Source organism: Schistocerca serialis, chromosome 4, assembly GCF_023864345.2.
Source record: "Schistocerca serialis cubense isolate TAMUIC-IGC-003099 chromosome 4, iqSchSeri2.2, whole genome shotgun sequence".
NCBI lineage: Eukaryota > Metazoa > Arthropoda > Insecta > Orthoptera > Acrididae > Schistocerca > Schistocerca serialis.
Window position 1 is genome coordinate 947,595,009 of NC_064641.1, and position 25,991 is coordinate 947,620,999.

The window sequence follows — 25,991 nt, forward strand, 5'->3', positions numbered from 1 at the left end:
TGTTGATGTTCATCTTATATCCTCCTTTCAAGACACTGTCCATTCCATTCAACTGCTCTTCCAACTCCTTTGCTGTCTCTGACAGAATTACAATGTCATCGGCGAACTTCAAAGTTTTTATTTCTTCTCCATGAATTTTAATACCTACTCCGAATTTTTCTTTTGTTTCCTTTACTGCTTGCTCAATATACAGATTGAACAACATCGGGGAGAGGCTACAACCCTGTCTTACTCCCTTCCCAACCACTGCTTCCCTTTCATGTCCCTCGACTCTTATAACTGCCATCTGGTTTCTGTACAAATTGTAAATAGCCTTTCGCTCCCTGTATTTTACCCCTGCCACCTTTAGAATTTGAAAGAGAGTATTCCAGTCAACATTGTCAAAAGCTTTCTCTAAGTCTACAAATGCTAGAAACGTAGGTTTGCCTCTCCTTAATCTTTCTTCTAAGATAAGTCGTAAGGTCAGTATTGCCTCACGTGTTCCAGTGTTTCTACGGAATCCAAACTGATCTTCCCCGAGGTTGGCTTCTACTAGTTTTTCCATGTGTCTGTAAAGAATTCGTGTTAGTATTTTGCAGCTGTGACTTATTAAGCTGATAGTTCGGTAATATTCACATCTGTCAACACCTGCTTTCTTTGGGATTGGAATTATTATATTCTTCTTGAAGTCTGAGGGTATTTCGCCTGTTTCATACATCTTGCTCACCAGATGGTAGAGTTTTGTCAGGACTGGCTCTCCCACGGCCGTCAGTAGTTCCAATGGAATATTGTCTACTCCGGGGGCCTTGTTTCGACTCAGGTCTTTCAGTGCTCTGTCAAACTCTTCACGCAGTATTGTATCTCCCATTTCATCTTCATCTACATCCTCTTCCATTTCCATAATATTGTCCTCATATACATCGCCCTTGTATAGACCCTCTATATACTCCTTCCACCTTTCTGCTTTCCCTTCTTTGCTTAGAACTGGGTTTCCATCTGAGCTCTTGATATTCATACAAGTCGTTCTCTTATCTCCAAAGGTCTCTTTAATTTTCCTGTAGGCGGTATCTATCTTACCCCTAGTGAGATAGGCCTCTACATCCTTACATTTGTCCTCTAGCCATCCCTGCTTAGCCATTTTGCACTTCCTGTCGATCTCATTTTTGAGACGTTTGTATTCCTTTTTGCCTGTTTCACTTACTGCATTTTAATATTTTCTCCTTTCATCAATTAAATTCAATATTTCTTCTGTTACCCAAGGATTTCTACTAGCCCTCGTCTTTTTACCTACATGATCCTCTGCTGCCTTCACTACTTCATCCCTCAAAGCTACCCATTCTTCTTCTATTGTATTTATTTCCCCCATTCCTGTCAATTGCTCCCTTATGCTCTCCCTGAATCTCTGTACAACCTCTGGTTCTTTTAGTTTATCCAGGTCCCATCTCCTTAAATTCCCACCTTTTTGCAGTTTCTTCAGTTTTAATCTGCAGGTCATAACCAATAGATTGTGGTCAGAGTCCACATCTGCCCCTGGAAATGTCTTACAATTTAAAACCTGGTTCCTAAATCTCTGTCTTACCATTATATAATCTATCTGAAACCTTTTAGTATCTCCAGGGTTCTTCCATGTATATAACCTTCTTTCATGATTCTTAAACCAAGTGTTAGTTATGATTATGTTGTGCTCTGTGCAAAATTCGACCAGGCGGCTTCCTCTTTCATTTCTGTCCCCCAATCCATATTCACCTACTATGTTTCCTTCTCTCCCTTTTCCTACACTCGAATTCCAGTCACCCATGACTATTAAATTTTCGTCTCCCTTCACAATCTGAATAATTTCTTTTATTTCATCATACATTTCTTCAATTTCTTCGTCATCTGCAGAGCTAGTTGGCATATAAACTTGTACTACTGTAGTAGGCGTGGGCTTCGTATCTATCTTGGCCACAATAATGCGTTCACTATGCTGTTTGTAGTAGCTTACCCGCATTCCTATTTTCCTATTCATTATTAAACCTACTCCTGCATTACCCCTATTTGAGAATATTGAGAATAACACATCGAATACATAGTGTTAAAGCGGCAACTTCGAAGGGCTATGTTATTTCATTGATAGCTTTTCTTAAAACACATGTTCAAATCGGCTGTTCCCATTTGCGACTTCCAGCACAATCGGTTTTTGCATCACGGAACGTATTCGTCTGCAGCTGACCATGATAAGCTTTCGACACTACGGAAAAGAAAACTCCTGAGTTGACTAGCTCCCGGGCAGTTGGCCGTTGACGATGGCGTCAACAGAACTGTTGTTATGATTGACGTCTAGAGACATAACAGTCGTCGGAAGCTCTCCTCCTTTCTCTGCAGTAGCACACAGCGCATCCAGGACGTCCGCAGTGGAAACACGCCCGCGTTTTATCCTCAAAATGTCTGTCCCCCTACTGGGCTCCAGCGTCGGTTTGTCGAGGTCCGAGATGGCCGGGTCTGTTCTCCTGGCTCATTACTCTGGGGGCTGATGCTGGTGGAAAAGATCGACACACCTCTTCAGAAATATTCTCTATTGCCTCCTCCTGACGTAGTGGCTCATATTCGTTGCTGCTATCTCTCGCTTACTGGATTCGACAGCTCCGGTTCTCCTATAGTGTTGTATCTCTTGTCTCATTACCTGGTGTATGAGAAAGGTGAGGCAGTGGTGGTCTCTCACTACTAACATAGGTTTACCAACTTCTCGGTTGTTGTGACATCCTTTACCAGAAGAACTTCGGGTATGTCATCTGCAGCTCTTTTCATAAAGTGTGAAATTTTATCAGCTTCTGTCGTATTTGGATTCACAAAGCCGCATACAGCCAGAAACGATCGGTATGCGGGACAGTGCAGTTAAGCCGTGACACTGTGCCCTGTTCATTAATTTTTTTTTTTCTGCTAAGCGGACTTGGAACTACTGACGGCCGTGGGAGAGCCGGTCCTGACAAAACTCTACCATCTGGTGAGCAAGATGTATGAAACAGGCGAAATACCCTCAGACTTCAAGAAGAATATAATAATTCCAATCCCGAAGAAAGCAGGTGTTGACAGATGTGAAAATTACCGAACTATCAGCTTAATAAGTCACAGCTGCAAAATACTAACACGAATTCTTTACAGACGAATGGAAAAACTAGTAGAAGCCAACCTCGGGGAAGATCAGTTTGGATTCCGTAGAAACACTGGAACACGTGAGGCAATACTGACCTTACGACTTATCTTAGAAGAAAGATTAAGGAAAGGCAAACCTACGTTTCTAGCATTTGTAGACTTAGAGAAAGCTTTTGACAATGTTGACTGGAATACTCTCTTTCAAATTCTAAAGGTGGCAGGGGTAAAATACAGGGAGCGAAAGGCTATTTACAATTTGTACAGAAACCAGATGGCAGTTATAAGAGTCGAGGGACATGAAAGGGAAGCAGTGGTTGGGAAGGGAGTAAGACAGGGTTGTAGCCTCTCCCCGATGTTGTTCAATCTGTATATTGAGCAAGCAGTAAAGGAAACAAAAGAAAAATTCGGGGTAGGTATTAAAATTCATGGAGAAGAAATAAAAACTTTGAGGTTCGCCGATGACATTGTAATTCTGTCAGAGACAGCAAAGGAGTTGGAAGAGCAGTTGAATGGAATGGACAGTGTCTTGAAAGGAGGATATAAGATGAACATCAACAAAAGCAAAACAAGGATAATGGAATGTAGTCTAATTAAGTCGGGTGATGCTGAGGGAATTAGATTAGGAAATGAGGCACTTAAAGTAGTAAAGGAGTTTTGCTATTTGGGGAGCAAAATAACTGATGATGGTCGAAGTAGAGAGGATATAAAATGTAGGCTGGCAATGGCAAGGAAAGCGTTTCTGAAGAAGAGAAATTTGTTAACATCCAGTATTGATTTAAGTGTCAGGAAGTCATTTCTGAAAGTATTCGTATGGAGTGTAGCGATGTATGGAAGTGAAACATGGACGATAAATAGTTTGGACAAGAAGAGAATAGAAGCTTTCGAAATGTGGTGCTACAGAAGAATGCTGAAGATTAGATGGGTAGATCACATAACTAATGAGGAAGTATTGAATAGGATTGGGGAGAAGAGAAGTTTGTGGCACAACTTGACCAGAAGAAGGGATCGGTTGGTAGGACATGTTCTGAGGCATCAAGGGATCACCAATTTAGTATTGGAGGGCAGCGTGGAGGGTAAAAATCGTAGAGGGAGACCAAGAGATGAATACACTAAGCAGATTCAGAAGGATGTAGGTTGCAGTAGGTACTGGGAGATGAAAAAGCTTGCACAGGATAGAGTAGCATGGAGAGCTGCATCAAACCAGTCTCAGGACTGAAGACCACAACAACAACAACAACAAGCGGACTTGCTGCTGATCGTCGCCAAATGTTTTCTTCAGTTTGCCATGGAATTTATCTGGCTATTGAGCTTCCTTTCGTTGTTCTCGAATCACTGTTTTTCTGTACAGTTCAAGTGAAAGTACTTGTTACCAGAACACATCGCATCATCCCATCCTTTGTATCCGGTGATTCGGTCGAATCCTTTCAGCCATTTCGTCGTGTCCTGATCATCATCTTCGGAGAATGTGGATGCGTGAGGTGCAGCTGACCAACTGCTGGCTTGGCATCCATTCGTCTCTGTGGCATCCGTAGACAAAAAATATGTCAAAACTTTTGGAGACACAAATTTCGATCACTTTGTGATGTAGCCTCTTTGAGACGGCATGCAACAAAGGATCCCTGCGGGTGCTTCCTTTTCTATCCGAGCTCGCTGTTACCAGTTCTCTCCAGCTGTCTTTCGTAAGTCTCTGTCCGTATGTACAGTGGTCTTCCTCTTGGTATTTTTCTGTAAACTGGGCTCCAATCTGGCACTTGTTTTGACCACCTGCCAGATTCTCTTCGGGCGACATGAGCAGCCAGCCCACTGTCGCTTCAGAGTGTCCACCCTCTCCATTATGTAACTGACCTTTATTGTCTGTCTGATATCAGCTGTTCTTTGTGTAAACTGACATGATCTTTCCATTCATCTTACTAATAGCTTTCTAACAATGAACTCATTTCACGTCCATGTCTCACAGCCATAAGTTATTACGGGCAGTATACACTGCTCAAAAACTGTTTTCTTCTGCTCAGCCGACATCTTAGATTTCAAAACTGAAGAGTATATTCCGTAAGCTTGCCAGCCTAAATTAATTCGTCAAAATATTTATGGGTTTTGATCTCCTTTTATATTTAGGGACAAGTTGACCCAGAAGACATATTCTGAGACCCTTTGCAGATGCGTACGTGCAACAAATTCGTTATAGTTCCCTGTGGTAGCCATTCATTCATCGTGATCTTGGTTTTATCATAGTTCATTCTTAGACTAACTTCAGAGCAAACTAATCTTACTTCACTGATCAATATTTTAAGTTCTTCTATACTATTTGCAGACATAGCAATAACATCCGCGCCGGCCGGAGTGGCCGTGCGGTTCTAGGCGCTACAGTCTGGAGCCGAGCGACCGCTACGGTCGCAGGTTCGAGTCCTGCCTCGGGCATGGATGTATGTGATGTCCTTAGGTTAGTTAGGTTTAATTAGTTCTAAGTCGTAGGCGACTGATGACCTCAGAAGTTAAGTCACATAGTGCTCAGAGCCAATAACATCCGCAAATGTCAGGTTATTTAATCTCTCTCGCAGAATTTACATTCCCTTTGTTCGAACAGTCCACTGGTATACCGCCGGTTCAGGTATCTCCGCTCGTACGTATTGCTGGCACTTTGAACAGCAACTGGTACCTAACAGGGGTTGTGGAGCCGGAGGTACTCCCCCTGCTTCAGGCCACATTTCAATACGACAGTGCCCTGCCACATACTGCGAGGAATGCACAGGCCTTCGACACACATATCGCCCATCGAACACGTCTGGGATATGGTTGGTCGGCACCTGGCGCGTCACGGTGCTCCAGTAACGGGTGTCACGGGTTTGTGGGCTCGGATTCAAACCGCGTGCAAGGAAATCCCTCAGGAACGTATTCACAACCTCACTGATTCAATGCCACCGCGTATAGCAGCTCTAACTGCAGCGCGTGGCGGCCACACGACATACTGAATAGCGGGGCTCAAAGGACATATGTACAGATTTGAAAAGGTACTCATTTGTTACTTGTCGTGTACCTAGCCTGTGGTATTAAATTAATTGAATTCTTGCGTTTCCTTCTTGGTGCTGCAATTTCCAAAAACAGTAGTGTAGTTGCGGACATTCTGTCGCATAAAATAAACACGCCGCAAAGAGAAAAAACAATACAGTCAACGTAATCACAGTTGGTATGTTAGCGACCGCAAGCGTCTGTTGCAAGGGACAACTGAGCATTGAGCATTTGAGAACCATGAACAGGAAACAGTACGTGACCGGGCTCTTTCCTTGCGATGTAAGCTGTCCCAGAACCAACCAGCTATCGATAAGTTTTTTGTTCTAATCCAGGTATAACGTTTACAATTTTTTCTTTCTCCTTCGTTAGGGGCCCTTGAATTTTACTTGCTGACATTTCGCCTGAAAGTCGTGTACAAGCCTCGAATGTTGTTCTTCTTCAACATTTCCTCAATCTGCAATAGTTGTTTCTCGTCGTGAGCACATTTTACCCCGCACACAGTTTTCATAGCGTCTTTCCTCCCATCCGACATATTTCGTTCAATTCTGCCATGCAAGCTACATTTGTCACGAAACCAAATCACATTCGCGTATTTACCGTGGATCTTTATTCGGTGTTGTTGGTGGGACTGCTTTGTTAGCTGCCTTCATCAATCCTTCTTGCAGCTGGTCCCATTTACGTAGCTCTTGGAACTCCAGCTTCTGAGAGAACTGTTTGCTAGATCTGAGCTTCACGGTGTCCACCCCGCTGATTTTTATCGGTTGGGCCTTCTTAGCGTTCCTTGTCAGAAACTTAATCATATTTGGGACATAGCAATGTGGGCCGAGAATTGCTCTTCTCATAATTTCGCCAGTCTAGATCTGCCGTTGTACTTTCATTACGGTAGCGACGTGATTCATTTGGAACTGACCTATTGTGGGATTTGAGGATGTGCAAGTTTTCTGTTTCCTGGGTAAGTGTTTGAACGCCGTTGATTTCAGGATCAGATTGAATGCCTAGCAAAACACTATGATTCCCTTCCATTTTATGGCAAGCAACATTTTTTCCAACAATGTTTTGTAATTTTCTCTCTGCGTCGATTTGTGCCTTGAAATCCTTGAGCACAGTGACTGTATGCTTCCCAGGAATCTTATAGGCAGAGTCTCGCAATTTCTACTACAATACATCTCTTACAACTGGTTCCTTATTGTTAGCCTGATGACTGAAGCATGCAAATTTACGGTTGTGTAAATTTTGTTCATACTTCGAAAGGTTGCAGAAGCACACAGTGCGAAATTTCCTAACCCTCCTAAACTAAATTTGTTGAGGCCAGCTCTTTAAGAACTAACCTTTAAATTTTTCTGTGCAAATTTGAATGGATAACGCTAAAATTAGGGCCCTGGGAATAGCTCTTATAGTGGAGAATTTGTATAAAATTTCACTCTGACTAACGCTATCTGACTGGAGTAGAGTGTTGATTACGATTGTGAACTCATTGCTAATATCTTCCAGGACACAGATTAAAAGCCTACAACTTAAAGTAGATGAAGGAATCGAACAGAAACAATGATTAAATTCAATACTCACATTTATTCATGAATAGACCTATGGGATCAATACAGAAAATGAATAATGGAAAAGATGTCTAACTCTGCATGAAGATTAAATGGAAAGCAGCGTCACTCCCATATCAGTTAAATTACGTCTTTCCCTGTGAAGAATTTAATCTCTCCCGAAGCTCAGCGATAAAGACAGTGTTTTACTCCTGTAATTTCCGATCAGAACAGTGGCTTGGAGTTGGTGACTAGATCCCAGAAGTCCACACATTCATTACCAGTGCAAAAGGAGATGACACGGGCGATTCCACAAGTGTGAAATCAAGTCGAAGCTCTCTGCCGGTGCTGCGATTCGTGTTCGCTGTAGGTAGGAGCGTGCTGCGCCGACCCGTGCCCGAGTCGTCAGCACGTTTGCTGGACTCCGGGATGCAGCGGCCTCCATTCAGCAGCTGTGCCGAGTCGAGCAGCACACCACGGCGTCCCGATCCGAATCCGACTCTGACACTCTCGTGTCTTGCTACCATCTGATTCACTCGCGGTGCTCACTTCCACCCTACCCATTCCTTGTCGCTGACATGTGCCAGTCGCCAATCGCAAACACTCCCTCCAACAGAGAATCCCGCCAGAAGTGGTGTGTCTTTTCCACCCTCCAACGACAAAATGAAACCCTCCCCTACTACCGAAGAGCATACAGTTGAGCGCCGCAGTCTGGCGTCACACATTTTTACACCAACTGACGTTCTCCAACCAATGTCCGAGAAATTCAGAGGCCCGCTGTGAGGCAAGAGTTTGTTTCTTATGTCCCTCACCTTGTACAACCGGCAGACGGTTATCTCCGAAAGAAGTCGAAACAAAAGCTGCAACAAGTCGTGTGGGAGAATAATGCAAGGCGCAGCCTCCCCTGAATCAAAAAGCAATCTCGATCACGCAAAGCGATGGCGGGGTGTTTACCACTTAGGTAGTATCATTCACTGAACTTTCTCCGCGCTTTCATCACTTTACCGCTTATATCAGTGCCGTTCCACACTGACCACGTTACTGCCGAGGCTCTCAGCCCTGGACCACCAACACTGATTGGTCCGTTGATCTGGAATGCCTTATTCGACGACCCACTCGATTGCTCGTCTTAACAGGGAACCTAACGTAGATTACGTGCTGGAACTGAAGTGAGAGAGGCTGCTTTGGTTTTTCTGTTGAACTGCGGCAGATGGTGAGCAGTGATGCACTACAGTCCCATCAGCCCAGAGCCACTAGGTCTCCTGAAAGGGTGATTACTAGGACACAGCGTTTTTGGCCTTATTTTCTGTTTTGGTATACCCTTCATTACACGAGTCAGTTACGGTATACCCTTCATTACACGGGTCAGTGACGTTTCACACTGACTACGTTAGTGCCAAGGCTCTGAGCACCGGATCCTAACCTCAGATTGGTTCGCTGATCTGTGTTTGTTGACCCAACCACGTACTGGATTGCTCAGCGTAACAGGGAACCTCTCGTAGATAACATGCTGGAAATGGAATGAGTGAAGCTGTTCGGATTTTCTTATTGAATCCAATAGAATAATGCAGCAGATGGTTAGCGATGACGTACTACAATCCCTTTAGCACAGAGCCACGAAGTCTCCTCTCAGGGTGATCCCCGAAACGCAGTGTTCTTTCCCTTGTTTGTGTTATTTTCCTATGTTTTGGTGCATTCCTTCATTACTTGGGTCGGTGACGTCACTGCCAAGGCCCCGTCCCTCGGTGCCCTAGCTGTGATTGATTTGCTGATTGCTTACCCATCCACCCACTGGACTTGGCAGCTTAACAGGGAACTGTAGTAGATTGCGTGCTGTAACTGGAATGAGAGCCAACGGTAACACCGGCTGCCGTGAAATCACCGGATTTAAGCGCTGCCGGGCTCGGCTGTGCGTCACCATCCGGTCTGCCAAGTGCCAGTGGTCGCACTCAGCCCTTGTGATGACAACTGAGGAGCTGCTTGACTGAGGAGTGGCGGCACCGGCCAGGAGAGTGGGGTGCTCACCAACGTGCTCCAGCGCCTGAGGATGTCGCTACCATCGAGCCTTCGAGGCCTGTTCAGAAGGTGTTGCCCAGAACCACGACGTCTCCTCACTGGCTGATTCCTGGCACCTATTGTCCTTTTTCTTTTTGTTTGTGTTGTTTTTCTATGTTTCGAATATTCCTCGATTACTTCTGAATTTCTGGCTTGTGTGCTTTTTATTTCTGTATGCAGGGTTAAAAGTATTTAAACCGACAAACTCTGGTAGGTTGTAGGGGACATTAAAACAAATATTTTTCCCTAATGTCATTTTTTCCTATGAGGAGTATATAAACCGGTAGAGGAAGATTTCTCTGGCGGCAAATTAATTAAACAAACACATTTCCATTTTTTATGACCAAGAGACAACAACTAGATAGCAGATACGGCCCAGTTAAACAGTCCCCAACAACACCGACCCACACATTAACGAAGAACCGCACTTGATGAGCACTAGTAACTGTGGCATATGGGTTATCCTCATTCCAAACATGCGAATTGTGCATGTTGAAGACTCCATCACGCCCTAACGTTGCTTCATCGGTAAACAACACAGAGGATGGAAATGTAGGATGCATTTCACACTGTTCCAGGTACCACTGCGAAAACTGTGCTCTGGGTGGATAATCAACTGGTTGCAGGTTGTGGCCACGCTGTAAGTGAAATGGACGTAACAATTGCTCTCGAAGGACTGTTCTTACATTCGTCTGATTCGTCCCCATGTTACGTGCAATTGCACGAGTGCTGATTGAAGGATTCCGCTCCACATGCTGCAAGACAGCTTCCTCAAATTGCAGCGTTCTTACCGTGCGACGGCATCCCTGTCCAGGTAATCTGCTAAATGACTTGGTCTCACGCAGACGTTGATACACAGGTCGTATGATGCGGGATACGGCGATTAGGATATTGTTGTTGATAAACCCGCTGTCAAGCTCGTCCGTTGTGGTGCGCTATGTAGTACGCACCAATCATATCAGTGTACTCACTCCAGGTGTATCGCTCCATTAGTAAACAGAGACGAAGCTCTACTACACTGGTGGACAGCAGTTGCCTACAACTGAAGAGCGTGATACGCCCTCTAGCTACTGAAGAGCGTAATACGGCCTCCAACGGTTTAAATAATCCTCGTAGGAAAAAATGACATTAAGGAAAAAATTTGTTTTGATGTCCCTTACGACCTCCCAGAGTCTGTCGGTTTAAATACTTTTCACCCTGTATAAAAAGTAGTGTTCCAGCTGGCTGGCTAACTGGCTCATTGTCGTTCAGCCCAAACCACTGAGTATAGACACTTGAAATTTGCGGAGGCTGTTGCTCTTATACTGTAAGAGTTGCTTAAGAAGGGATTTTTGCATGTTCGACCTCTTACGGGAGTGAAATATGGGCTGAAAGGCTTTGTGACATTTTTCGCTATATAGGCAGTTTTGAAGCTAGAATTGGTATTTCAGTTCTCGGTTAGATATAAAGGAATATGTGTTTGGGGATGGGAGTTTCTATAGGAATACACTACAAGAACGCAAAAGGCTCATTAACAAAAACCTTGAGCTCCAGCTACCAGAACCGTTTTTTGATTAGCGGTACATTTGCAAACACCGTGCTTCTATGACCTTACTTAGCGTGAAAAGTTTAGAAGGCGTTGCAATTTGTGAACAACTTAAAAATTCGATTATAGAAAAAAAGAAACAAAAAAGGTCGGTGCAGACCATACAGTCTACGTGAGAAAAGCAGCGGTCGCTAAACTAGTCGGACATAAAATGTTCTCAATATATCTTCTCCCTAACACTTTCAGTTTGTCTCGTTTATACTGTAGTTCACTTCCAGACTATCTCTTCCATACAGAGTTTCTGATTTTACTATTATGATGTATCACTTTTTAATAACCGCACAAGCACTTTTATTGTAAATATTCTTAGTTTTTCGCACAGTAAACTTATCATGTACAGCGACCAGCAGATCCAAAAGTGGTAGTTCCTCAATATCTTTCCATGCCCATTTTCTGATTACTCCAGGCAGTAAAATGCGTTACCCGAACCCTCAGAATGAATTAAGAGCCACCCCGTGTTTTAAACTCAAGAAATTCATAACAAGAAACTGCGATCACCTCAGACGCCTAGCTGTGGCACGCTTGCTCCCTTTGCTCTTTTATTCCCGTTCCTCAAAGGTACAAGGCTTATGAATAACACATATAATGTGCTCTACACTTGACAGCAAAGAAAGTGAAGGCGAAGAACTGCAGCTATAGTTCGATATATCACTAACGTGAACCAAATGCTACGTGCAGTTCTTCCGGTTTGCGTAAAGAACTCGAGAAAGGAAATCATTACCTAAAATATCACACAAAATAGACCATGTCTTAATTATAGTTCTATCCGTCGAAAGCACAAAAGCTTTTCTACAAGTAAAATACACTGTTATCAGCTGCAGGTACACTACAAAGACTCTTAGCAGGGAAATTTTTGCTAATCGACACTGTATCTAAATGATCAACCTGTGGGCCTACTGCATAAGAGGGCAACGGTTGGATTCCATGTTAATTTGCAGCAGTAAGAGACATGTATGACGCGAAACTCGTCCCTCTGCTCTGATGATGTACAGCTCAGTTAATTTTTCATAGTTGATGTGACTGTTTTTAGGGCTGCATTTCAACTATAAATGTGGCAGCAACATTTCATGTGAGACCAGTCGCATAGGATGGCTCTGTCTTCTACAGAAGATGATAGCAATAATAATAATAATAATAATAATAATTTAGTAATGAATTAAAGTAAAGTAAAGTAATGAGAAGTAGCAGAAATGAGGATAGCGGGAAAGTTAACATCAAAATAGGTGATCACGAAGTGGACGAAGTTAAAGAATTCTGCTACCTTGTAAGCAAAATAACCCATGACGGACGAAACAAGGACATAAAAAATAGCTTTACTCAGGAAAAAAAGTGGCATTCCGAGCCAAAAAAAGTCTACCGGTGTCAAACATATGCCTTTAACTTGAAGGTTAAATATCTGAGAATGTACATTTGGAGCACAGTATTGTATGCTAGTGAGTGACTCATCGACAGCGGGAGAACCGGAGCAGAAGAGAATCGCAGTGTTTGAGATGTGGTGCCGCAGAAGAATGTTGAAAATTAGGTGGACTGATAAGGTATGGAATAAGGAGGTTCTGCGCAGAATCGGCGAAGAAAAGAAAACACGGAAAACACAGTCAAGAAGGAGGGACAGGATGATAGGTAGTGTGTTAGGGCATCAGGGAGTAAACTCCGTGGTATTAGGTGAAGCAGAAGAGCTTAAAAGCTGTAGGGAGGGGGGCGGGGGGGGGGGGGGGGGGGGAGAGAATGGAATACGTCCAACAAATAACTGAGTATGTAGGGCGCAGGTGTTGCTCTGAGACAATGGTTCGCTCCTGAGAGGAATTCGTAGTGAGTCGCATCACACAAGTCAAGAGACGGATGACTTAAAATTAATTAATTAATTAAACCCATCACAGAGTATAAGACTGAATATTATCAAAAGTTGGTAATTCAGTCCACACAAGTGGAGCGGCATAACATTGAGGTTTTCTTGTGATTATACATAGGTTGGAACTTAAATAGTGGCAACTATTTATTCACAGCCGATACAAAAGAGTTACATGTTTGCACCTGTTACTGTCCTTCAAAGCGTTGTGTAGAAGCCGTTGCCAGCGATGTGGAAGGCGTTGTATACCTTTAGCAGAGCCTGTTCTGTTGATGGTGCGAATGGAGCGCTCCACTGCCTGTCGAATCTCTGGAACAGTTCTGATGCGAATGCCACGAAGTGCTTCCTTCATCACAGGAACCAAATCAAAGTCACAAGGACTTAAGTCCATCGACTGAACAGAGCAGCCACAGCTTGCGCTGTATGCACCCGCGCATTGTCGTGCAAAATGATGGGTGGGTTGCGCAGAAAATGTCGCCACTTCTTTCGCAAAGCTGGTCGCAAGAGATGCTCCAAAAACGAACAGTAACACTGTGCATTGACGGTCTGCCGTGGAGGCACGTAATGCGTTAGGATAACACCATCACAGTCGTACACGAGAATCACTCTAACTTTAGACTACTCCATTCGCACCAGCCGGCCGGTGTGGCCATGGGGTTCTAGGCGCTTCAGTCTGGAGCCGCGTGACCGCTACGGTCGAAGGTTCGAATCCTGCCTCGGGCATGGGTGTTTGTGATTCCCTTAGGTTAGTTAGGATTAAGTAGTTCTGAGTTCTATGGGATTGATGACCACAGATGTTAAGTCCCATAGTGCTCAGAGCCATTTGAACCATTTCCATTCGCACCATCAACAGAACAGGTATACTACGCCTTCCACATCGCTGGCAACGGGTTCTACACAACGCTGGTGACTACTCTGAAGGACAGTAACAGGTTCAAACATTTAATTCTTTTGTATCGGTTGTGAATAAATAGTTGCCTCTATTTAAGTTCCGACCCTTGTATTTCGACAAATCCACCAATATCAATCTGCACGAACACACTGACTTGGATGATACAAAAATAACTCTTATAAAAGGAGTCACATCATTATTCATTAGTTTCCGACAGAGGACATGTGTCTGACATCCTTAAAGTTGATAGCTACAGGTGTCGGGGAGGGGGGGGGGGCTGACTGCGATCCGGATCATTGTATGTTAAGAGTGAAATACAGACAAAGAATAGCAGTCTATAGATCCAGAGGGAAGAGAAACGCTCCGCGAACATACAATGTTTCCAAATTGAAAGAGAAGGAAGTATCCGAAAAGTTTGAAACAGAACTGCAGAAAAAGTGTTAGGCTAAACGAAACCAAGCTCTGGAAAGCATTGAAGGGGAGTGTGATTAAAGAAGCTCTACAAGAAACTGCAGAAGAAGTCTTAGTTTTAGAAGAAATGGTGAGAAGCGTAGGATGGTACGATGAAGATTGTAAAAAGGCAGTGGAAGAGAGAAATGAGGCAAGGAAGAAAATGATAAACAGGTTCAAATGGTTCTGAGCACTATGGGACTTAACATCTATGAGCATCAGCCCCTAGAACTTAGAACTACTTAAACCTAACTAACCTAAGGACATCACACAAGACTCAGTCATCACGAGGCAGAGAAAATCCCCGACTCCCCCCCCCCCCCCGGGAATCGAACCCGGGAACCCGGGCGTGGGAAGCGAGAACGCTACCGCACGACCACGAGCTGCGGACGATAAACAGGACAACAAAATATAATACAGAAGAATTCATGAAGAAAAGGACAGAGGCAGATAGGATTTGGATTTGCAGAAGAAAGAAACGAGGACTAGAGAGGAGATGGATTACGGAGCTGGAAGAAGAATATAATGATCAAGAAGTAAGAAAATTCTACAAGAGAGTTCAGGAACGGAAAAAGGCTTCCAACCACGTACAGTATTCTGCAGAGATAAAGAAGGAAATTTTATAGGAGGAGAAGAACAGGTTCTAGACCGATGGGCCGAATATTTTCGTGAGCAGCGGAATGTCACTACAGAAAGAGAAGTTCTGGAAGAAAACGAAACAGAGGGTCACCAACCGTGGCAGAATGTTAGTCAAGATGAAAGACCTGTACCTGTACCAACAATAAAGGAGGTTAGGAAAGAAATTAAGAGCCTAGATAATAATAAGGCTCCAGGTAATGATAACATTTCAGCAGATATGGTCAAGGGTGGAGATGAACATCTAACAAGATTGGTACATCAGCTCATAGTGGAAATATGGGAAAAGAAGGAGATGCTAGACCAGTGGAACAGGGCCATTATATGCCCGATTCATAAGAAGATGGACAAAGCAAACTGTGAAAATTATCGCGGTATTGCTTTAGTCAGCGTGGTGTACAAAGTATTAGCCAAAGTCATTGCTATGAGACTTACACCAATTACAGAAGAAATACTCGGAGACTACCAATGCGGTCTTCACTATAAGGCAGTGTTATGAATATAATGTTTATGTACACCAACTTTTTGTAGACTTTAAACAGACCTATGATAGTGTTAAAAGGAAAAAAGCTATATGTCACCTTAATGGAGATGGAGTTCCCAAGTAAACTTATCAGACTGGTACAAATGGCCCTCACCAGCACAAAATGCCAGGTAAAAGTAGAAGGAAAACTTTCTAAAGAATTTGAGGTCAACCGAGGGTTAAGGCAGGATGATGTATTATCCACGCTACCCTTCAACACAGTGTCGGAGAGAGTGATGCAAAGGCTAGAGACTGATAACCGAGGTGGCACTCTGTTTAACCGTATGCACCAAAATCTGATGATGTGTGTACTTTTGAAACGTCCCCTTAGAAAAATTTATACAAGACTGTGCTTAACCTGACACACAATATTTTGTTAGCGCAACGCAATCTGACTTTCAAAATTCCCTACAAAAGAATGGCCCTGACTAACATTAAACTATACCTTTCACGAATCACTTACCTCACAAAAATCTTCGCTGCTCAAGCTACTGCAATACAGCGAGCGCCACTACTGCCAGCTAAATAAAAGATTCAAACTATGGAAGGCACTAACTACTGATAGGGATAGTTAGCAAATCAAAGATATTAATAGAGAACAAACAATGTATTTACCTTGATATCATCATATATAAATATAGCAGTTCATGACAAATTTCAAAACTCCGTCATCTCTCTCCCCACATCCACCACTGCTGGCGACTCACCTCCAACTGCGCAACGCTATGCGCTGTTCACATCCAGCTGCCGCTGCCCAACACTACAATGGCAGACAACAATGCAAACTAGACACAGACTGCACACAGCACAGCCAGTGTTTTTCACACAGAGGTGGCGTTACCAATAAAAAACCTAAACAGCCTACTTACATAAAGAAAACATAAACAGCCTACTTACATAAAGAAAACATAAACAGCCTACTTACATAGCCCCCATGCTCCCCACAAAAAATTTTACAAAATATTTTTGGGCAGTGGCCAATAATGATTTGATAAAATTTTTCATAATTACAATAACAAAGATATCAAATGCACACACTTACTGATACAATGTTGGTCAAAAGCTAAAATTTTCTCACAGTCCATAAAGACAGTCCTGATCATTCATCACAGTAAAACTGCCGTTTCTTTTATCAAAGTCTGAGCAGTAAAATAAAATGCACACAGAAGTAGTGGATTTCCATGCAGTCTTGAAGAAGTAGTGTTGTTCTTCCAACGGAAAGAGAGTGCTGACTCTCGACGTGCAGACAGGTAATGGGCCACAACAGTGGAAACCCACAGCAGAGTCATTCGACGTTTTGAAGAATACTGGTAGGTAGGTCATCACAGAGTAGACCCACTGTAGTCCTGGTAGAGATTACGGTATTGGTGGGTCATCAAAGGTGCAGACCCACTGCAGTCGTTGTAGAAAGTGTGGACAGGCCCACTGTAGTCCTGGTAGAGATGACCAGCAGCCATCTGTTGTGATTATGCAGGTGCACAATCACCAGTGAAGAGTCTTGCAGTTAATATAGCAAGTCCATAACCACCACTTGTGCACTCACAAAGTTTTTTGGAATTGTCCTTAGAACGAGCAATGCTGTTATCCAGTCCCTTGCTGAATTATCAACACACGTGCAAACACTAACAGTCCCTACTTCTCACATATTGTCCCTATACTATGACCAACAGAAACGTGTGCAGTGAAATGGAACTTACAAGTTATTTAATTTGATTAACTGGTGTCAATTACAATATTATAACACGAAAATATAATTACAAAGGTACAAAATACATCATTAAAACATAACAATACAGATAACATTTGTAGTACAGGCTTTACAAAAGAATAGAAATAAACATATACATCAGTGTTACAGGAATTATGACATGAGTACAAAAAGAAAAGATCAGAATCACTTTCGAAACATCAACTTCACACATGAGCATTAAAACAAAACAGAATAAATAATGTGTAAGCATATTTATAAGGTAAATAACATATTATTAATGCCAATTATATTTGAGGATAACAGTATTCCTCATCATAGTGAATGTAGCTTAATATTAAAAGAAGAAAAAATTCTATGAAACTACACAGAGACAGGAAGAAAACAAATACACAAGGGTACACAAACACATAGTGGGATAACACAAAAGGAAAGGACAGGGTTTGTTTTACTGCAGTATTTTGCATGGAGATCTCCGGTCGTTCATCATTATTCCCAAAAGTCCTATCTAAGCCTGCTTTCTGTATTCTGTTCACATCCTCTGTCAAAAATAATTTTTCTCCACTGTACAGTATCCTTTTTTTTTTCCCCCAAACCATTTTCATATAACTTCTCAATACATTTCTTCCAAGTCATCATAGTTAGTTTCTTATATAGTCTACCCCTCTTAAGCTAACTTAAATCTACTGAGCTCAGATATATATACCAAGGGACGAGGCAATGCAGCAGCACATAAAACAATTAATATAAACAGCAATGAAAAAAAATGGAAAATCGCAAAGCAAGCTACAGTAAATCTAAATTACCAAGCAATTCAACATTACAACTAATATGAGGCAATGCACAGCAAACAAAAAATAAATCTGGCTTAGCAGAGTAACACAAATTAAAGTTCAGTAGCACTATGCCTGGCAAACAGCAGCTTATATCGAAACATGACATAGCTCAAGCAGAAAAAATAGTACACTAAAAACAACAATGCAGATAAGGGAAATGTATATTCACATCTTAATGTCTATGTAATTAAAGTGGTGCACCACAACAACTATTGTAAAAGAAATATTACCATGTACTTGAAAAGAAAATTATGTGTCCAGTTACTGTTACTAGTCCCTTCTTATTGTTCTTTCCTTTCCAAGTGCTCCTTTTTTTAAAGAATGTGGATTACAAAATTATCATTTAATAGATCTGTTGACAGAAAGTGTTCACATTAGCAAATGCATCTAAGTTTATTTTATGAAACCAATGCTGAAACACAGCTGGAAAACAGATGTCAAATGAAATAAGCAATTACACAAACCAAAGCATAAAAACATCATTTAATAGCTATGTGGCATTTCGTAAGTCAGTAGCTCTCAACTCTCGTAGAAAGACACTTGTCATTATCAGGTTTGCAGATGTAAGAATAGATAATGGCCTCCCCCTTTTTTTTTCTACCTGTGCCCCTGAAAGGCTAATGGCTTTTTTTTCGGGCAGCTGTCGCCCAGGTGGGTGCCTGCGCCGCATTACGTGCAGGTGGTCACTTAACTTTCTTACGGAAATATTTACGACAGCAGTTTCCGCTACAGTGACAGTCTCACATAAAAATATTTCACAGGTCAAGAATTAGCGTTGCAAATCTGTAGAAAGAAAATCCTATAAATATAAGTGTCCAAATAAAATATTCGTCAGCATTGTGATACAGTCACGCATTTACGCACATTTCATAACTCTTAAAGCACGATTCTTGGTTTCCAACATACTTCTTATTCCTCATATACGGTAGCATCATCTTATTGATCATAAACATATCTCAACAGCATAGTACACATCGTCGTCGTAATAATAACATCATAACACCTCAGTCAAATCTCAAAAACGTCGTAGCTTTCTGCAATAATTTCAAAACCTAAAAAAAATTCTCTGCTCATTTCAATAGTGTCATCTACCTCAAACGTACTTTAAAATCATGCAACCTTACCAAATACATCATTCAAAGCTCTCATAGTATCACAATGATTCCGAAAAAATATGAACAGTTTACAAAGTACAGACAAAATACAGTTTCATAAGTGTGAAGTTACCCAACTGTGTATTGCGTAAACATGTGTCACTGATGTAGTAAAAAAATGTTTATCTCTCAGTTAAATGATCAGATAGCTGTGTAATTTGTGTGTTAGAGAAATATGGTACCGATGTGTAAAGTTGTATAAGCAAATACCATATTAGCTAGGGTTCCTTGTGGTTGCCACACACATGGTACACAAAGTAAGCGTGTACACCCCTGAGGATTAATGTAATTATACCCTCAGGTGTTACAGATTACAGCAATGGAATGAAATGTATCACGGAAAACTTTCTTTGTAATTCAAAAATCTTTAAAAATAAATGTTTTAAGTACAAAATTAATCACTGAAATGCGTGTCCTGTAGCGCTAAATGTGCATCTTGTTGTAAGATAATCTCTGTGGAAGTGTCGTAGTTATTTTCCTCCGAAAGCTAAGTTCTGCAGAAGCCAATGTACTTACCTCATGATAAACAAAAGTGAAATGCTTTGCGTAGAGATATCTTAGTTATTACGCTTATTGTTGTGATGATGAAAGTACTGTGCTGTAACGTATTGTTGTGCTATGGAAAAGGCTGTCTCCTTGTAGCTATACCACAAAAGTTACTAATAAAACATGTTTTGCTTTCCAGAAGAATTCAGAAAAACTGTGCAGATATAAAACAGATACACCGCAATAGCAACATTGTAAATTGTCACTCATTAGTAGCGTCGTGATAAAAATCGTGTAGCTGTCACATAAACTAACCACTGTGTCATCTGGTATCTCGCAGAAAGTACTTTAAATCCAGAATGTATTTTCAAGTAAACCAAAATGTTGCATTAAAATCTCATTAGCAGTGTCAGTAGATGTTCTAAGTATGTGAGCCTTATAGTCGTTACGTAATCGTGCAACTAACAAGCAAGAATGTACAAATACAACACTGTGTCGTCTGTTCACTATAACAATGCAATCGTAATTTCTGTTTAAAAATGTTCCCTAGGTTCTAGACTGATATTTAACTTCAAACATTGTTGCATATTAACAGTTTCTTAAGTCTGACAAAGCATACTAGAAATGTGAAGTGAAAAGTTATATGGCAAAGACAAAGTTAAAAAGCAGATTATCTTTCAATAAACGGTTTTACATGTGAAATCTGGTGTAAACCTTTACTCTTTATAGTACTCAGAGTTTGAACTTGAATGCAATTGTCATGCGGTATACGTCGGTAAAGAATACTGGAATTTTTCTCAAGGTTAGCGTCTATGTTATTTTTCTCTGAGCCAGCCGGCGCACGTGGGTGCCTGCGGCGCGAGTCTCTTTGTTGGCGCGCGTTGTTATTGGGATTAGGAGACCTAACTTCTACAAATTCACGTTGTCGAAAGTGCCCTGCTCTGTTTGAATCCCGCCAGTTCTGATGCAATTCAGGTCTGTCGTTACGAATATATCGTCTGTCGTCATGTCGGTAGATTCCATAGTTTCTTCCTTGTCCGTCACGTGGTGGAGAGTTTCTCCCTGAATCGTAACTGTGCGCCGAACTGTTGCGTCTGAAGTTATTCTGCCTCCCTTGGTAATAATTGTTTTGGTTCCCATATTGTCTGTTTCTCTGATTGTCTCTGTGATAGTCATTACTACGTAAATGCGATCTTTCTCTGTAACTATTATTACTCTGCCAGTGGTTGTCATATGGGTGGTGTCTGTTTTGGTCACGATTTGCGTTGTAAGAATAGCCTTTTCGTGTCCAATTATTGTTTCTGTCATCACGGAATTGTGACGTATGTGACCTGTAGTGATTGTTTTCCTGTTTTCGCATCCGGCGACTGTCTGTGTCAATTTCTAATTCTTGTAGGAGTCCCTGAAAAGCTTCAATGTCGTCTTCGCAACGTCCTGCCAAAATAATATGTCGTAAATGTTCAGGCAATTTGATTAAGCAAATGCGGATGAGTTCTGAGGGGCTGTATGGGTTTGTCAGGTACTGATTCTTGTGCAACATGTCTTCAAAATATTTGACAAGATTGGAAAATTCAGATTGTTCAAAGTGTTTCATCATCATGATGCTATGTTTTACTCGGTCTTGTGTAGCTTGTGACCAATATGCTGAGAGGAAGGCATGATAAAATTCTCCTTCACTGTGGCAATCGTGAATTACCGATCGCATTCTTACAGCTGGTTCATTCTCCAAGTAGCCACACATAAATTCTAATCTGTGTTCTAACGACCAGTTGGAAGGAAAACAATGCGAGAATTGATGGAGCCATGCTTGTGGATGAATGTCGTTGCCAGAATTCTTAAATGTTTTGAATTTACGTGTAGTAATGAACAGCTTATAGTCAAAATCATCATGTCGGCGAGTCGCATATCGGTCATTGTTAGGTCGTGTCGGCCGTTCCATCTCAAAATTCGGTGCACATTGCCAATTTCTTTCATAACTTCCGAAATGCCCTGTGTTATTATTTTGTGGCTGTTCCGTATTTCTGTGTCCCTCTTCCCGTATTGGGGCGCGAGTATCCTCTGAAATACGTAATTCTTGTATTAACTGTGTCAGCTGATCTTGTACTTCCCGGATTTCTCTTTGGTGTTGTGTATTAATCTGATTCTGATTTTGTTTGAATTTCCTAATTTGTTTGCACTCTTCTGTGTCATTCAGATTATCATCTACCTTCGTAGATAGATTAGTGACCTGATCCGAAAGTTCGGCTACTTTCTCCGATAGTGAACACATTTCCTCAGTGTGTTTTTCTGAACCAAGTTTCAGAGTGTCCATTTGTGTTGAAATCGAATCTACTGTGTCCTTTTAGTTTTCCTGAGTTTTTGGGAGTTGCGTAACCGAATCGGTAGATGCAACTGAGTCAATTTTAGCCCACAAGGTCTCATGATTTTCATGAACAATGGTTTGCAGTTCTTTTATGGCTGCTTCGTGATTCTGTAATGCATTTTCATGCCACGAAAAAATAGGTTGAAAATGCTCACAAATTTGTGTTTTTACGTCATTACAGACTTTTTGACATTTCGATTCAATGTTATGTAACTCAGTAGTTAAATCTTCACGTGTTTGTTCAAGAGTGGTGTGAAGATTTTGTTCCATTGTGTCTAACTGTTGCTGTGTTTGTCTCTGGTGTTGTTCCATTGTGTCTAACTTTTGAAGCTTTTGCTGTGTTTGTCTCTGATTTTGTTCCATTGTGTCTAACTGTTGAAGATTCTGTTCTATTGTGTCTAACTTTTGTAGCCTTTGTCCCATTTGTTGCATTAACTGTAATAACAGTGCACTGGTGTCTGAAACATGTTCCTCAGTGCTATTCGGCAACACATTTGAACCGGCAATATTCGCAGTTTGAATAGCAGAAAATGTGTCTTGACTTATTTGAGAAAAGGATGAGGACGCAAAACCTGAATCTACAGTATTTGCAAGATTGTGTCCTGTCATTTCGGATTCCTGAGGCGAGCTGTTGCCGACCGATCGATCGATAATGCTTCCCTGTTCACTAATTGTTTCACTGTCTACACCATTGTTTGCAGCCCGCTCCATTTCCCTATGTACAATTACCAAATTACTACTTTGAACATTAGTTAATTCATTACTCGGTGGCGCTAACACACTGCTTTCTTCACTGTCATTTCTCAGTTTACTTTGGAGCCTAGTATTGCGTTTTTCACACGCCATTATTGTCGCAATATTTCACACGACAACACAGAAAAACACAATTTGAAGAGCAACAATAAGAGAACACATTAACATAGCACTGAAAATAATATCTCGTTAATTGCAAGCGCAGCAGCGAAATACTTGATGCACATTAACATGCATGCCACAACAACAATGAAAGACTGCAACTACAAAGGAGATCCTCTCTACAATTACGCGCTAGCAATAAACAAAAGCTACACTAATTACACAAACTACAAGAAAAAATCAGAAAATTCCAGTGAGGTATCCTCGGCTAAGGGTCGCCATATGAAACTTCCCCTTTGAACAATTATACAGGACTGTGCTTAACCTGACACACAATATTTTGTTAGCGCAACGCAATCTGACTTTCAAAATTCCCTACAAAAGAATGGCCCTGACTAACATTAAACTATACCTTTCACAAATCACTTACCTCACAAAAATCTTCGCTGCTCAAGCTACTGCAATACAGCGAGCGCCACTACTGCCAGCTAAATAAAAGATTCAAACTATGGAAGGCACTAACTACTGATAGGGATAGTTAGCAAATCAAAGATATTAATAGAGAACAAACAATGTATTTACCTTGATATCATCATATATAAATATAGCAGTTCATGACAAATTTCAAAACTCCGCCATCTCTCTCCCCACATCCACCACTGCTGGCGGCTCACCTCCAACTGCGCAACGCTACGCGCTGTTCACATCCAGCTGCCGCTGCCCAACACTACAATGGCAGACAACAATGCAAACTAGACACAGACTGCACACAGCACAGCCAGTGTTTTTCACACAGAGGTGGCGTTACCAATAAAAAACCTAAACAGCCTACTTACATAAAGAAAACATAAACAGCCTACTTACATAAAGAAAACATAAACAGCCTACTTACACTTTGTCTAGAAGTTTGAAGTAAATGGAAGAAGGATTTGACAGACTGGAAAAGGAGGCAGAACAGTTGGGTCTTGCTTCCAGGAAAAATGATAAAAATTATGTTGTTAAAGAGAAATATATGAAGTTGAACAGAGGTAATTATAACAGATGAGAGAAGTTCCAATACCTGGGAGTACTGGTTATCGAGGATAGCAGAATAAGAGAAGAAATAAAATCTAGGATTAGCGCAGGAAATAGAGCTTACTGGACCCTGATCGAGATCCTTTAGTCACGTAGTATGAGCAGAAGAAGGAAGGTGACTGTCTATCGAACAGTCATAAGACCGGTGGTAATGTATGGCTCAGAAACGTGGACAATGACTGTAACAGAAGAGCTCTCGAGAAGATGGGAAAGGAAAATATTAAGAAAGATTTTTCGAGCCGTATATGAGGCGGGGCAATGGAGGATAAGGAGAAGCAAGGAATTGGAAGAACTGTAGAGAAATCCTGACTCGGTGACTGAAATTAAATGTAACAGATTGAGATGGCTGGGCCATGTAGAGCGAACGTCAGAGGATCGAGCTGTCAAAAAGATTTACACAGAAAACACAGGTGGCAAAAGGAGCAAAGAGGGAGCCCGGAAACGATGGCTGGAGGATGTGGAGATTTGAGAGTTACTGTAGTCAGGAGATGGAGGAAACGAGCAGAAAATGGTCAGTATTGGGCTGTGACCATCAGAGAGGCCAAGGCGTGGGCTGTAGCGCCAAGGAGTAAGTAAGTATATTAGTTTCGGGGGCCGCACAACAAGAGGCGCCCGCGCCCTCCGCCTCCGCCGCCGCCAGAGGACGCTCTGTGCCGCCCCACGCCGCCCCCACGGCCGCCCCTCGCCTCCAGCAGCCTCTCTCCCTCTCTCTGCCTGTCGTTGTTGGTGCGGTGACCGGCCTGTCCTGCCACCCTGGCAGCCCACTTCTACTGCGTGTGGCCATTGTCAGACACTGTGCATGTCTCACTGTATGTATTCCTCGGGACAGGAGAGGAGCTTCATTTTCAAGCAAGTTCAATAATATCCTCACGAAACAACACAGAAATAAGAAAAAAATGTTTTATATCCAGTGTAAAAATTTAGTAACTTCAGTAAGCACGCATTTTCGACCTTATTTCCTAAACCATCTTGCAACGTACCGTCCCTGTACAGTCTGTTAACTTTCGGTTTAATGACTCTCTCCATTTTTCTTAATAAATAATAGTTCATACGGTTCAATGTTGTTGGGGAAGGACCGGCAACCTACCACTGGTAAACCTTCGTTTAAATTTCTGACACAATTGCAAGTAATTTATAGTAGTGACTAGTTTCGACCGCACGCGTTCGTTTCCACTAGCGCAGTGGTCAGCACACTGAACTCGCATTCGAGAGGACGACGGTTCAAACCCGCGTCCGGCCATCCTGCTTTAGGTTTCCCGCGATTTCCCTAAATCGCCTCAGGCAAATGCCGGGAGGGTTCCTTTGAAAGGGCACGGCCGCTTTCCATCTCCATCCCTTCCTAAACCGAGCTTATGCTCCGGCCCTAATGACCTCGTTGTCGACGGGACGTTCAACACTCATCTCCTTCTCCTCCTTCCAAACCAGACAGCGCTATAAGTGTCTATCAAAGCAAAATTCAACTGACATACTTGGGCGACGTCCACACAATACATCGTCATACATTGCATATAGAGTAATCTCATCACAGCGTGCAACATTCAGCAGATGAAACTGGCATCGTTGACTTGTGCTTTCAGTGCCATTTTCATCTCCTGAATGTATCACACATGTAATGAATATGTTTTGTATGACTGTGTATTGTGTGAATCTTAACCACGTACAATGTCAGTGGAATTTTGCTTTGATGAATACTTTTAATGCACGTCTGGTTTTAAAATGAACGGCTACGCTCTAAACCAGTCACCAGCATAAATTACACGGAACTATGACAGAAACATTAACAAAGAATTATCAGTTGTAGGTTTCACAGATTTCAGTTAGTTATGAATAACAGTTTGATCTTTTTCAGTGACATTTAAAATAAATATTGTGAAGAT

General features: G+C 42.0%; 1 protein-coding gene across 1 annotated transcript in view; it reads left to right on the forward strand.

Annotated features, from left to right (window-relative positions):
* Positions 1-25,991, forward strand: part of LOC126474851 (transient receptor potential-gamma protein-like) — a 528,586-nt gene that overhangs the window by 370,917 nt on the left and 131,678 nt on the right. The gene's annotated exons all lie outside the window — the stretch shown is intronic.